This window comes from Heterodontus francisci, chromosome 15, assembly GCF_036365525.1.
Source record: "Heterodontus francisci isolate sHetFra1 chromosome 15, sHetFra1.hap1, whole genome shotgun sequence".
NCBI classification, from domain to species: domain Eukaryota; kingdom Metazoa; phylum Chordata; class Chondrichthyes; order Heterodontiformes; family Heterodontidae; genus Heterodontus; species Heterodontus francisci.
In genome coordinates, this window is record NC_090385.1 from 28084447 (window position 1) to 28099375 (window position 14929).

The 14929-nt window shown below is 45.6% G+C and overlaps 1 protein-coding gene across 2 annotated transcripts in view; it reads left to right on the top strand.

The window, feature by feature from the left end:
• The first annotated feature begins 11420 nt into the window (after positions 1 to 11420).
• LOC137377558 (serine/threonine-protein kinase PAK 3) overlaps positions 11421 to 14929 on the top strand; it is a 283689-nt gene continuing 280180 nt past the window's right edge. For both annotated transcript variants that reach the window (XM_068047299.1, XM_068047302.1), the window contains exon 1: positions 11421 to 11510. The gene's annotated coding sequence lies outside the window, so the exon portion shown is untranslated. The remainder of the gene's footprint in view (positions 11511 to 14929) is intronic.

Consider the following 14929-nt stretch of genomic DNA (forward strand, 5'->3'; position numbering starts at 1 on the left):
CCTCCAGGTCCACTCAGCTCCTGACCTCATTACAGCCTTGATTCAAACATGGACATAAGAGCTGAACTCCAGAGGTGAGGTGAGAGTGACTGTCCTTGACATCAAGGCAGCATTTGACCGAGTATGGCATCAAGGAGCCCTAGCAAAACTGGAGTTAATGGGAATTAGGGGGAAAACTCTCCACTGGTTGGAGCCATACCTAGCACAAAGGAAGATGATTGTGGTTATTGGAGGTCAATCATCTCAGCTCCAGGACATCACTGCAGGAGTTCCTCAGGGTAGTATCCTAGACCCAACCATCTTCATCTGTTTCATCAATGACCTTCCTTCCATCATAAGGTCAGAAGTGGGGATGTTCGTTGATGATTGCACAATGTTCAGCATCATTTGCAACTCCTCAGATACTGAAGCAGTCCGTGCAGAAATGCAGCAAGACCTGGACAATATCCAGGCTTGGGCTGATAAGTGGCAAGTAACATTCGTGCCACACAAGTGCCAGGCAATGACCATGTCCAACAAGAGAAAATCTAACCATCTCCCCTTGGCATTCAATGGCATTACCATCACTGAATCCCCCACTGTCAACATTCTGGAGGTTACCTTGGACCAGAAACTGAACTTAGCCATATAAATACCATAGCTACAAGAGCAGGTCACAGGTTAGGAATCCTGCGGTGAGTAACTCACCTCTTGACTTCCCAAAGCCTGTCCACCATCTACAAGGCACAAGTCAGGAGTGTGATGGAATACTCTCCACTTGCCTGGATGGGTGCCGCTCCAACAACACTCAAGAAGCTCGACACCATCCAGGACAAAACAGCCCACTTGATTGGCACCCCATTCACAAACATTCACTCCCTCCACCACCGACGGACAGTGGCAGCACTGTGTACCATCTACAAGACGCACTGCAGCAACGCACCAAGGCTCCTTCAACAACACCTTCCAAACCGGCGACCTCTACCACCTAGAAGGACAAGGGCAGCAAATACATGGGAACAGCACCACCTGCAAGTTTCCCTCCAAGCCACGCACCATCCTGACTTGGAACTATATTGCCATTCCTTCACTGTCGTTGGGTCAAAATCCTGGAACTCCCTTCCTAACAGCACTGTGGGTGTACCTACCCCACATGGACTGCAGCGGTTCAAGAAGGCAGCTCACCACCACCTTCTCAAGGGCAATTAGGGATGGGCAATAAATGCTGTCCTAGCCAGCAACGCCCACATCCCATGAATGAATAAAAAAAAACTTGCTGATTGAGATCGACTGACTACACTGCATTTGAAGAGGACTTTTGAGACACATTTGGAAACTTTCTGGGACACTTTGTCCAATATTTTTCCCACATGTTCTCTCAGGACTTCCTCTAGAAGTCTGAGTGCTGTGCTACACTACCTTATTGGATGCCTATCGGAAAGGGATTGATTATTGGTCATGGGCATCTTCCTAAGGGTCCCCCTTTCTCTGGATGAGGAATTGGAGAAGAAGATGAGGTCAAGCAGAGCAACACCAGTTGCTGCAGGAGAGAGGGACAGGAGGGGCAAGAAGGGCTCCCAGCAAGAGGTCCTATGCACCCAGGGCCCTCAGAGAGCATTACTCCTGCATTCACATGACCCAAAAATGGTGCATGAGGAGGCTGTACTTTACCAAACAGATCAGCGCAGAAATCTGTGGCCTTGTGGAATCAATACTCTGACTTCGCAGCACAGCCAGGTTTATGGTACTGGAACTTTCCAGTATAAGTCACATCTCACAATTTTCTGTGCACTTCTGAATAAGGGAGGTCTCTGTGGCTATTAAAACTATGAGGAATGACAATATATCATTCCCTATTGCCAGAGAAGACCAGAGAGAGAGAGAGAGATTTGACAGGATCACAGGATTTCCCAAGGTCCAGGAAACCATTGACTACACACATGTGCCCATGCGTGCCCTTCATTTAAACTCAGAGGTGTAGAGGAACAGAAAGGGATTCCATTCCCTCGATGCGCTGCTTGCAGCAGGTGAATTCCTGCCATCCAGGAAGCTGCCATGATGGACAACATTTTTTTGGGGTTGCAAGGGGCCAGACGATGGGCCTGAAAGCCAAGGACAAACCTGCGTCGGACGTTTCCGGCACCCCTGACCACATTTTGGATTAATTTGGCAACTAATTAGCTGCTGGCAGGGCTCCTACTCTTTCAAATGTTGAGAACCTGCTTTCAAGAGCTGCTGGCCAATTGGAGGACTGGCATCTCTTTAGTCTCAGCAGCACCAGTGGGAGCAGTGGCCAACGCTGGAACTGCACCCAGCTGAGAAAATGCAGTGATGGAGGCTGCCCTCACGACAAAGTGAGTGGGGTCAGGGGTTGCTGGGAACAATCAGGTTCCATCAAGGTGGGGGGTTGGTGAGGGCGGGGAGATGTTGTTGCATTGGCAGCCATTGCCACTGGGGTGCCCCTCCGTGGGCCACAAAGTGCCCAAAGAAGAGGGGCCCCCACCTCTGGGCAGGTGGGCCTTCCTCCACGTTTACCCGCTGCTGGTAAAATGCCATGGCGGCAGAAGACGATGGGCACTCCACCCCCACCCCCACCCCTCGCCTTCCCTCGCCATTTTATGAGCCTCTCCCCACCCCGCCTTCCAGTCCATCCCTAGAGGGCTGGTACAATCCAGCCCGATGCATTTATAATGAGGCAGTCAACTGTCCCACAGATCTATGAGCCCCAGTGAATGTGCATAGCTGGCTTCTAGGTGATTAGCTGATGCCATGGCTCATGGTTTCTCAGAGAACCCCCCCCCCCCCCCTCCCCCGCACCGACACCAAAAATGAGAGCCACTCGGAAGATTATTGCGGTCCTGATGCAGAGGTTTAGATGTCCTGACCAGTCAGGACGTGCCCTGCAGTACTCGGCTGAAAGGATGTCCAGAATCGTGGTGATTTTCTGCTTGCTCCACAATCTGGCAACCATGACAGACCAGCCGTTACCACCAGCAATTGTGTCAGAGAGTCAAGCTCAGGGGCCACAAGAGGAGGAGGTGAAGGAGAAAGAGGAGGAGGAAGAAAAGGAAGGGGGCCAGGAGAGCACCCGAGGCTTCCAGTTAGATGGTCCAGACCTGGAACAGCTGCTCCCTGTCATCTAATTGAAGGCGCTTTTGAGAGACGTAGAGATGTGCTCAACCATCAGACTCTAGAGCACTGATGTCACATAATTTACCTTCCATGACTTAGGATTCATCACACCATCTACACTTTATCCTTTCAACCCCTTCCCCATCAAGGTCACAATATAAAAGACCACCGATTTCGCCAATACTCAATTATCATAAATACTGTTTACATACATTAACGAGAAATGATGTAAACATGACACAACCAACAGCAAATATTAAACTATTCACCCTGGTGTTTACCCTTAATTGCTATCTACAAGTGCTCTTGCGTAATCTAATGCTTATATAAAATGCAGCCCCGGTGGCAGCAGCTGGAAAAGTGGATGGCTGCTGTGAATCTGAAAAGGGCAGTTAAGATGCCCTTCTGGGAGGCCCTCGAGAGGATGTGGGCTGTGCTGACCCCACCTCAGACTGCACCATCTCAGCATGGGCTTCAGCAGACTGGGCGGCCTGACTGATGGGCATTGGCAAGGGAAATGGTGCAGTGATGTGAAAGGGAGCAGCAATGCCGGCATCCAGTGAGAGGCCAGAAGCTTCCTGCTCCATGATTCTCACACCACTACCTCGGGGCCTCATTCAGCCCATCCAATGATCTGCTGTAAGACAGATCTTTGGCCAGTGGAGATACTCTGCAAACCCCTTTCAACTGAGGAGCCTAGAACCATCATGGTTGTTCCATGCAAGCTACAGTGTACAGTCACTGCACTAGAAGCTGTGACCTCAGTCATTAGAAGCTGCATGATGTCGAGCTCCACAAGTCACTGGCTGGAACTGATCTGCTTCTCCATGCTGGAGAGGATAGGTTTCAGGCTCTGCATCAAGCCACAGACCAAGTTAGTGGCACACTCCTCCATCCCATCATCTTTCAGGCAGGATCTCTATTGCACCAAGCAGTTGTTTTGTTGCACTGATCAACTTTTTTCTGAAGCTTGGCCCTGCAATGTCCTCATAAGACTCCTCTACAGCAGAACTAGTCTGCTTCACAAAGGAGGACACAAATAACCTCCCAGAAATGTTAGGGAACCAAGGGTCTAATGAGAGGGAGGAACTGAAGAAAATCAGTATTAGTAAACAAAATAGTGCTAGGGAAATTAATGGGGTTAAAGGTTGGCAAATCCCCAGGGTCTGATAATCTGCATCCCAGAGTACTAAACGAAGTGGCCCTGGAAATAGTGGATGCGTTGGTGGTCATCTTCCAAAATTCTATAGACTCTGAAACCTCTGGTGCAGTTCCTACAGATTGGAGAGTGGCAAATGTAATCCCACTATTTAAAAGAGGAAGGAGAGAAAAAACAGGGAACTACAGACCAGTTAGCCTTATGTCAGTAGTAGGGAAAATGCTAGAGTCTATTATAAAGGATGTGATAGCAGAACACCTGTAAAGCATAAATGGGATTGGGCAAAGTCAGCATGGGTTTACAAAAGAGAAATCATGCTTAAATCTATTGGAGTTTTTTGAGGATGTAACTAGTAGAATAGATAAGGGAGAACCAGTGGATGTGATGTATTTGGATTTTCAGAAAGCTTCTGATAAGGTCCCACATAAGAGATTAGTGTGCAAAATTAAAGCACATGGGATTGGGGATAATATACTGGCATGGATTGAGAATTGGTTCACAGACAGAAAACAGAGAGTAGGAATAAACGTGTCTTTTTCTGGGTGGCAGGCAGTGGCCAGTGGGGTGCCACAGGGATCAGTGCTGGGGCCCCAGCTATTCACGATATATATTTATGACTTGGATGAGGGAACTAAAAGTACCATTTCCAAATTTTCAGATGACAAAAAGCTGGCGGAGGGTGGGTGAGGGGGGGAAAGTGAGCTGTGAGGAGGATGCAAAGAGGCTCTAATGTGATTTGGACAAGTTGGGTGAGTGGGCAAACGCATGGCAGATGCAGTATAACGTGGATAAATGTGAGGTTATCCACTTTGGTTGTAAAAACAGCAAGGCATATTATTATCTGCATGGTGATAGTTTGGGAAAGGGGGAGGTGCAATGAGACCTGGGTTTCCTTGTACACCAGTCGCTGAAAGCAAGCATTCAGGTGCAGCAAGCAAATAGGAAGGCAAATGTTATGTTGGTCTTCATTGCAAGGGGATTTGAGTACAGGAGCAAGGATGTCTTACTGCAGTTATACAGGGCTTTGGTGAGACCACATCTGGAGTATTGTATGCAGTTTTGGTCTCCTTATCTGAGGAAGGATGTTCTTCCATGGAGGGAGTGCAAAGAAGATTTACTAGGCTGATTGCTGGGATGGCAGGATTGATGTATGAGGAGAGATTAGATCGACTCGGCCTATATTCACTAGAGTTTAGAAGAATGAGAGGGGATCTCATAGAAACCTATAAAATTCGAACAAGACTAGACAGGCTAGATGCAGGGAGGATGTTCCCGATGACTGAGGAGTCCAGAACCAGGGGTTACAGTCTCGGGATATGCCATTTAGAACCGAGATGAGGAGAAATTTCTTCACTCAGAGTGTGGTGAACCTATGGAATTCTCTACTGCAGAAGGCAGTGGAGGCCAAATCATTAAATATATTCAAGAAGGAGACAGATATATTTTTTAATGCCAAAGGGATCAAGAGATATGGGGAAAAAGCGGGAACAGGGTACTGAATTGGACGATCAGCCATGACCTTTTTTGAATGGCGGAGCAGGCCCCAAGGGCCAAATGGCCTACTCGTGCTCCTATTTTCTATGTTTCTATGCAGACTTTCCCCCTACCCCCTTCCCTGTAAAGATGGAACCTGTGGTGTCCCTTCCACCCTGAGTGGCTGCTGCCCACTAGAGCAATGGCTGTGCCCCACTCTGAGGATTCATCTTCTAACCTAACTTCTAAGTTATGTGTGGTGCTGGTCTCTGAGATGGTGCCTGTAACAGTGGTAGCCATTGACACAGTGCCTTCTTCCTCATTGTCCTCCTTGTCCTCGTCTTTCAGCGGTAAGGTGGATTCTGCTTCTCGGAGCCTGCATTGATAATGCTGGAAGTGTTAGGGTGCAGGCCATGTGGCCACTGTAGAGGGTATTTGTGATGAGACAGTATGGAACTTGGAAATGGGGATAGCTTTGGGGGTTTAGGCTTCAGCAATAGCTGTTCATCTGTATGGAATCTTGAGTAGCCACCTACATCTCGGCGATATGCCCCTGTTCTGCCTCTAACCACGACATCTCCCACTCCCATCCGGATCACAGCCAGCACTGCCTCCTCAAGAGGAGTGATGCATGCAGACATGGTTAGTCCTTGCCCGGACAGGTCCTGCTGCTGTCTGCTATGCGCTTTTTTTTCCTGGAAGAGAGAGCGGTGATTGTGAATGAGTGTATTGACAGGTCTGTTTGTGTGTTTGTGATGCCTCACATGGTTAAGAGCTGTGAGATATATCTGAGGTGTGAGTAGTGCCTGTGAAAGATACAATAGTGTGGGGTATGTGAATGTCAGTGTATGGTCAAATGAAGTGTGTTGAGGTTGTGATGCTGGTGGTGGTGGAGTTTTTGAGAAGTGTGTCTGTGAGATGGGACCTTACCTTAACCACTCGTGTCAAGTCACTAAACTTTTCCTGGGGCCAGGGCTCCTAGTTGTAAGCTCCCAGGCAAGCTTGCTCCACATGTCCCGCATTTTCTGCCTCTGTGACCTCCTTCCTCCCTGCAGGGAGAGGATATTTCCTGTCCTCTGTACTTTCTCCACCAGGACCCTCAATGCCATGTTGAAGAATGGGGGTGCCGTCTCTCTAGGTCCCTGAGACTTCATTCCACATTGGCTTCTCTCCCAGCCAGCACACTCCACACCTTCAGTGGGAGTGGTGAGTGCAGTCTGCACATTTAGGTCCAGGAAAAATTGCATCTGATCAGGGCTTGAGTGTTAAGCCTACAGTTGTCTGTTTCAGTGCCTACAGCCATGTTTAAACTACGATAATCATCAATTAGACTGAAAATTGAGTGCTAAGTCCAGACTTTCAAACAGGCATTTCTTATTAGCATAGCAGCCAATGAGCACCTTTTTTCAGTCTTCCATCAAAATGATGCTCTGGGACTCTTGTCAGTTCAGATAATAGAAATTATCATAATATTAGACTACCTTCTACAGGTTAAATTACTAATCTGAATTTATTTCCAAATAAAAAGACTCAGAGGAGCCAAAACATAAGCAAGTTCTGATACAATGCCATTGAGTTGATGGTTTAAAAGAGTCAATATTTTTTCTGGCTTCTTTCAGTGAACACAAAATAAATGTAAGCGTTGTTCTGTGATTCTATGCTCCCAGTAGAAGTTGTACTCACCGAGAAATTGTAGGCATGCAGTCCATGATTTTAAATGCATTCTTTGCTGTTCCTTGCTGTGTTGGATCACAAAATCAAGTCTCCAATCTCTTGTACTGACGTAAGGGCTGTTTACAGATTCTGTTACCCTTAACATGTACAGTAACACAATAAGAAGAATTGAAGAGCATGAAAAGGTTCCTCAGTTATAAGGATAGTTTCCCTTTAATGTTGAAGCAAATCCCTTAAAAATGATATCATCCATCAAGCTTGATGACAGTAAGCATCAATGCAACAATGGTATCTTGCCAAATGTCGATGTTGCCAATCTTAAACCACAATTTGCAATGGCGCTTTAGTTTTGCTTAGTAATTATGGGAACAAAAGGCCACATGATTTCAGAAGTTAAGTCACAGACATTGAAGTACCCACTCCTACTAAAATTATTCATACACCAATTGCAAATGACATCTTTGGGATCACAGAATTACAGTTTAAATGGCCTCTCTCCTTTAAGGACAACCTTCAATTTGACTAATTCATAATTAAAGCTCTCTGGAGACTGATATATCACCAAACAGGCATTTTTAGCTTTCAGCATGGAAACCATCTTTGGGTTAGCACATCTTTGAAATGATATATAAATAAGATGTACATATGTCATGGGGCAAGAATTCAGTTTTCACCACAAAGGCTCGTATTGAGTTGATCTCCAAGAATGAGCTCCAGACTGTGTGGTATTTCCCTCGCTCAGGCGGCGACTTTACTTCATTTAGGTTAGGATATGTCCCAAGGTGCTTCCACCATAAATTTACTATGCGGAGGCTGCTCTGCCACCATGTAGACCGCCTTACAATTGGCAATTAGATCTGCTCTAGTTTGGCTGAGGTGGACACCTCATGCTCATCACAACTGAAGCAGGTGGAGCAAATGTGTGAGAGGACCTTGGAGAAGGTAGTTAGAAGTTAGGAGGATGCTCACAAGATGCACAGCCTTCTTTCCCACATAGGCAGGTGATATTAGTTTGACAGCTGGTTGGTGCTGAGTTAGCGGATCTCCGGTCAGTGGGGGAGGGGGGGGGATGCTACTATTTATCCTAGTGTCCCTGAGAAGGGGGGAGAGGGAAATAAACCAGTGTTTCCCCCTCCTGATCACTGTCCAGTAACCCTTGTACATTTGTACATATCCAACAAGATTAGGTTCCCTGTGATATCTTTCCACAGTTGAATAGTCATAGAGTCATAGAATCATAGAGTCGTACAGCATAGAAACAGGCCCTTCGGCCCACTGCGTCCATGCCGCCCATAATGCCTCTGTATACTAATCCCACCTGCCTGCATTAATTCCATATCCCTCTATGCCTTGCTCATTCAAGTACCTGTCCAGATGCCTCTTAAATGTTGCTACTGTTCCTGCCTCCACCACTTCCTCAGGCAGCTCATTCCAGATACCCACTATTCTTTATGTGAAAAAATTACCCCTTTCATCCCCTTTAAATCTCCTCCCTCTCACCTTAAATCTATGCCCTCTAGTTTTAGTCACCCCTACCATGGGAAACAGACTCTGGCTATCTACCCTATCTATGCCTCTCATTTTTTATATACCTCCATCATGTCCCCTCTCAGCCTCCTTCGCTCCAGGGAAAACAGAACCAGCCTATCCAATCTCTCTTTATAACTCAAGGCCTCCAAACCAGGCAACATCCTTGTGAATCTTTTCTGCATCCTCTCTAGCTTAATCACATCTTTCCTGTAGTGCGGAGACCAGAACTGCACACAGTTCTCCAAATGTGGCCTAACCAACGTTATGTACAACTGTAACATGACGTCCCAACTCTTGTACTCAATGCCTCGGCCGATGAAGGCAAGCATGCCATATGCCTTCTTCACCACCCTGTCTACCTGTGTTGCCACTTTCAGGGAACTATGTACTTGCACCCCAAGGTCTCTCTGCTCAAGAACACTCCCCAGGGCCCTGCCATTCACTGTATGTGTCCTGCCCTGGTTTAACTTCCCAAAATGCATCACTTCACACTTGTCTGCGTTAAATTCCATTTGCCAATCTCTTGCCCACTTTCCCAGTTGATCTATATCCTGTTGTAACCTTAGACAACCTTCTTCACTGTCCACTATACCACCAATTTTGGTGTCATCTGCAAACTTACTAATCATGCCCCCTACATTCACATCCAAGTCATTAATATATATGACAAACAACAGAGAGTCCAGCACTGATCCCTACGGCACACCACTGGTCACCGGCCTCCAATCTGAAAAACAATCCTCCACTACCTATCATCAAGCTAATTTTGTATCCAATTGGCTAGCTCACCCTGGATCCCATGTGTTCAAACCTTCTGGACCAGCCTACCATGTGGGACCTTGTCAAATGCCTTGCTAAAGTCCATGTAGACAACGTCCATCGCCCTGCCCTCGTCAATACTCTTGGTCACCTCCTCAAAAAACTCAATCAAATTCGTGAGACATGATGTCCCATACACAAAGCCATGCTGACTATCCCTAATCAGACCTTGCCTTTCCAAATGCATATAAATCCTGTCTCTCAGAATCCCTTCCAATAACTTTCCCACCAATGATATAAGGCTTACCGGCCTGTAGTTCCCTGGCTTATCCCTGCTGCCCTTCTTAAATAAAGGCACAATATTAGCTATCCCCCAGTCTTCCGGTACCTCATTCGTGGCAAACGATGATACAAAACTCTCTGCCAGGGCCCCAGCAAGCTCCTCCCTTGCTTCCCATAGCATCCTAGGATACACCTGGTCAGGCCCTCAGAATTTATCCACCTTAATGCGCTTCAAAACCTCCAACACCTCCTCCTTTGTAATGTTGATATGCTCCAGGATATCGCTGTTCCCTCCCTTGAACTCACTAGTTTCCATGACCTTCTCCACGGTAAATACAGATGAGAAGTATTCATTTAAGACCTCGCCCATTTCCCGTGGCTCCCCACATAGATTACCACACTAATCCTTAAGGGGACCTACTCTCTCCCTAGCTACCCTTTTACTCTTAATATAATTATAGAATCTTTTAGGATTCTCTTTTATCTTATCTGCCAGGGAAATCTCATGGCCCCTTTTCGCCCTCCTAATTTCCTTCTTAAGTGTAGTCCTACATCCCCTATACTCCTCGCTTGATCCCAGCTGCCTATACCTGACATATGCCTCCTTCTTTGTCTTGACCAGACCCTCAATATCCCTCGTCAACTAAGGTTCCCTAAACTTGCCAGCCTTGCCCTTCCATCTAACAGGAACATGCCCTGAACTCTTCCGAACTCATTTTTAAAAGCCTCCCACTTTCCAGACGTCCCTTTACCTGTAAACAGCCTCTCCCATTCAACCTTTGAGAGTTCCTGTCTGATGCCATCGAAATTAGCCTTCCCCCAATTTAGGACTTCAACCTGAGGAGCAATCCTATCCTGCTCCATAACTATCTTGAAGCTAATAGAGTTATGGTCATTGATCCCAAAGTGCTCCCCCACTGACACATCAACCACCTCATTTCCTAAGAGGAGGTCGAGTGTGGCCCCTTCTCTAGTAGGGCCATCCACATACTGCTTCAGAAAACTATCCTGGACACTCTTAACAACACTCGCTGCTCACTGCTCACACATGAAGAATGGTCACTGGAGAGAGGGCTAGAGGGTGTCTAATTCTGTCCTGGAAGTTGGCAAGTTAATGAGTCAGGGCTTCAAGAGAGGATAGGGGGAGAAAGTGAAAGATGCAGCATCATGACACATACGTTGGAAGTCTTTTCTCTTGCACTCAAATTCAGAGCAAGTATCTATACACAGGAACTATAATATATGTATCGAATATAAGAAAGAAATACAAGTAATAAAGATGAACTGTGAATCGGTTTATTTTGTCAAATGAAAATGAGGAAACGTTGCGCAGCTTGCACTCCCTCGCAGAGTCTCCAGTGAGTAATTTTGATAGGGCTGACACATATTTGGAGGTTTTACTTCCGCTCTGTCCGCCATCCAGCAGGAACAATATAAAAAAAAGCAGACTGTAAGAGCGATTGAGAGGACAGCAGGGATGCAGAGGGACAGCTAGCCGGTAGATCGGAGAAGGGATCCAGAGGTATTTTATTTCAATAAATCACCCCCCGCAACCTTCTTTAAAGGAATTACCACAGCGGGGCACTTGGTCAGTTGAACATATAGAGAAGTAGCGCAATGAGCAAAACCCTGAGCTTAGCGCAGAGGCTGTCATTCTGCTGTCGTTTCGGGAGGAGGTTGGTTGGGATCTGAGCCTCTTTCGCTGCTATTAATCTGCAAATTTTGTTAATCTTGACTATTGTTCGGTAACAGGAATAACAGTGGGATGTGTTTGGCGTCTAAAGACTTCTCCTTTAGACTTTTTCTAAAACGAGCTGTCTATGTGACTGCAAAAGGGAACTGCGCCTGTAGATTGGGAATATAGCTTGGAGGCAGTTCTAACGGTTTGTTACAAAGCGGGGATCTCCTCTTGGAGCTTGTCACTCGAGCTGTTGGATTACACCTGCTGTTGTGTGGTGAGGAATAATAATGCACAAACGTGAAAAGCCAAGCTCTCTTGACGTATTCTCTGAATCTCTGTGATCATAGTTGTAATCACTACTTAATATTTTCAGGAAGTTTTTTGTCAACTTTCACAAGGGATTAATTGCATTTTTCTTGTTTAAGAAATTTGATGTTTTTATGTGAGATTATGAGACTTTGTGGCACTGAGCAATAATGCCTGCATTTACTTTCTGAAATGCGCTAAGTTTCTACCTCCCTTTCTGTGAGTTTAATGATCTAGGACTTCTTGCTACAGATGTCAGATCATAACTATACCAACAAATTGTCCTGGATTAAAGGTTGTAAAGTGGTAGGTTCTAGAGACTCTATGTATTCCTCCTGTAACTGCAGTGTTTTACAGCCATCCCCCACCCCAGGCCTGACCCTCATCTCTCTTGCTCCTGCTCCGTTAAGCCCATTCACACTAAACTGCAGAGAATCCAATTTGTCTTCTCATTCCCCATACTTACATAGCAATTGGTTTTCCCTTCTAAGTTTCCCTTTCAAAACGAGCATAATCAACCCTACCCCCTCGAAAATATACCCTTGACCCCACTGTCCTTGCAAATGACCACCCCACCTCTAACCTCCCTTTCCCAGCCAAAGTGTTGTTGCCTCCCAAATCTGTGACATCTGTCTAGCAACTCTCTGTTTGAATCTCAGCAATCATATTTCCTCCCCTCTCACTGCACTGAAATTGCCTTGACCAAAATGACAAATGACATTCATTGTGAATGCAACCATGGTGCATGATATTGCCTTGCCCTATAACATGGTTGACGGCACCATCCTCCTCCAGCAGCTTTCCTCCCTTGTCCAGTTCAGTGGGGTTGCCCTGGCTTGGCTTCACTCTTACTAATACAGTTGTGGCATGAGTATCTCTACCAGTTTCTTCTTTTGCTACCCACAGTACAATCACCTCCAGAGTCCCACAAGGATCCATCTTTGGCCACATCCTGTTCCTCATTTACATGCAGCCCCTTCGCAACATCATTCATAGATGTGGATTCAGCTGCACATGATTGCTGATAACACCCAGATCTACCTGTCCACCACTTCTCTCAACCCTTCCACAGTGTCTGTGCTGTCAAACTGCTTGTCCAATATTGAGTCCTGGATGAGCTGCAATTTCCTCTGTGTGAACATTGGTAACACTGAAGCCATTATCTTTGCTTCCAACACAAAGTCTGTACCCTGACCACAAATTCCATGTCCTTAATTGGCCACTGTCTTTGGCTGAATCAAATTATTCACAACCTCAGCATCCTATTCAAGACTGAGCTGAGCTTCCAATCAATATCCTCTCCATCAAGATCATCTACTTCCACCTTCATATATGTGCCCATCCCACCTCAGCCCATTTGCTGTTAAAATCCTCATCCATGTTTTTGCCACCTCCAGACAATTCCAATGTGCATCTAGCCAGCCTCCCATTCTCCATCCTGCATAAACTTCAGCACATTGAAAACTCTGCTGACCCTATCATATCTCTGTAAACATCTCCAGAACTGAAAAGCCCTCCACTTGAACTCTCCATTCTTATGATTTTTCCTTCTTGTGCATCCTCCTTTTCCTTCACTCCACCATTGGTGGCTGAGACGCTGCCTCTCCATCTGAATTCTCCTTTAGAAGCCTTCTTCAGACTCATCTCTTTGAACAGGTCATCTGTTGCTAACATTGTCTTTTGCTCAGCATCTATTTTTTCCCCCTTATGTCCCTGTGAAGTACCTTAGGACATTTTTCTATGTTAAAGGTGCTGTGTGTATGTGTATATATAACATGTGCTACGGACAAGGGGGAGATGGTGCAGATGACTTCCACTTTTCACCTCTTAACTGAGCATAGACAGTGTTTTAAAACTATTGTTTTAGTGCCTGAGTGTTTTAGAGTTCAAATAAACCAACAAACAGGTTTTCTCATAGGATTAAAAGAAAGATAAATTATTTATTAAACAATACCCAAAAAATATTGCAACCTCATCCAATCACACATACATACACTTGCACACACACAAGAGATAAAGATCAAAGAATAGCATGCATTTAAGTCCGATTGTTGTAAAACGAGTTCACTTTGAAACCTTTTTGGTTTTCCAGGAGGTATCTTTAACAGCAGTGCAGGCCTGGTGTTCCTTTTCTTGATTCACTGAAGTATTGCAGATTCCTCTCGTTAAGATTATGTCACAGTTGATGGCAAGAATTCCTGTTACGATTTCTCAGGTGGGGTGTTTTCAAGGTCACCTTGCAGTGTCTCCGCCTGTATGGTTTAAAGAAATTCAGGCAGGGTCTTCTTGGCCAGAATGGATCTTTTGCTTCCTGGCTGGCTGGCTTTCTGATTCTGTCTTTCAGAGAAGTCTCTTTTTTAAGAAAAAACCTTATCAGGTTTGGTTTCAGTCAGGTGACCATAGATGCTGTCCACTGGTGTGTTCAAACAATGTCTTTGAATGTGGGACCATTGTTACATAATGGGGTTTAAATGTGGCTTAACTTGATAAAGTGGTGTAATGTTCCACCTATTATCTTGGTTTTGAATCTGGAGTCTCCCTGTCTGGCAAGGTATTTGTCAACCCAATTCTTGGAGATAGGAGCCATTTAGCATTGAATGGGCTGTTTTGCATTTTAATGTGCCTTCCCCAGGACTAGTCCAGAGTGATGATGGGTTTAGTCTCCAACAAGCCCCTGTGTATATTTGCAGTACAGGAGAGGTCACAACCTCTTACTCCATCTTGTCTGCAGCAAAAATGTGTCCATTTTTTGGAGTTTAGTTCATCAGTTCATTTTTACAGTTCATAATTGCTCCAGTTCACTTTAGTTCATAACTGTCCCTTTTGTGAGTGTGATATACGTAAGTTGTTGTTTGTGAGATGTATGATGGAGTAGCGTTTAAATTGATTTGTTTCCATCTACAATGTACTGGTGAAGTCATGCACTTCAGTAATGCATTAATACCACATGTATA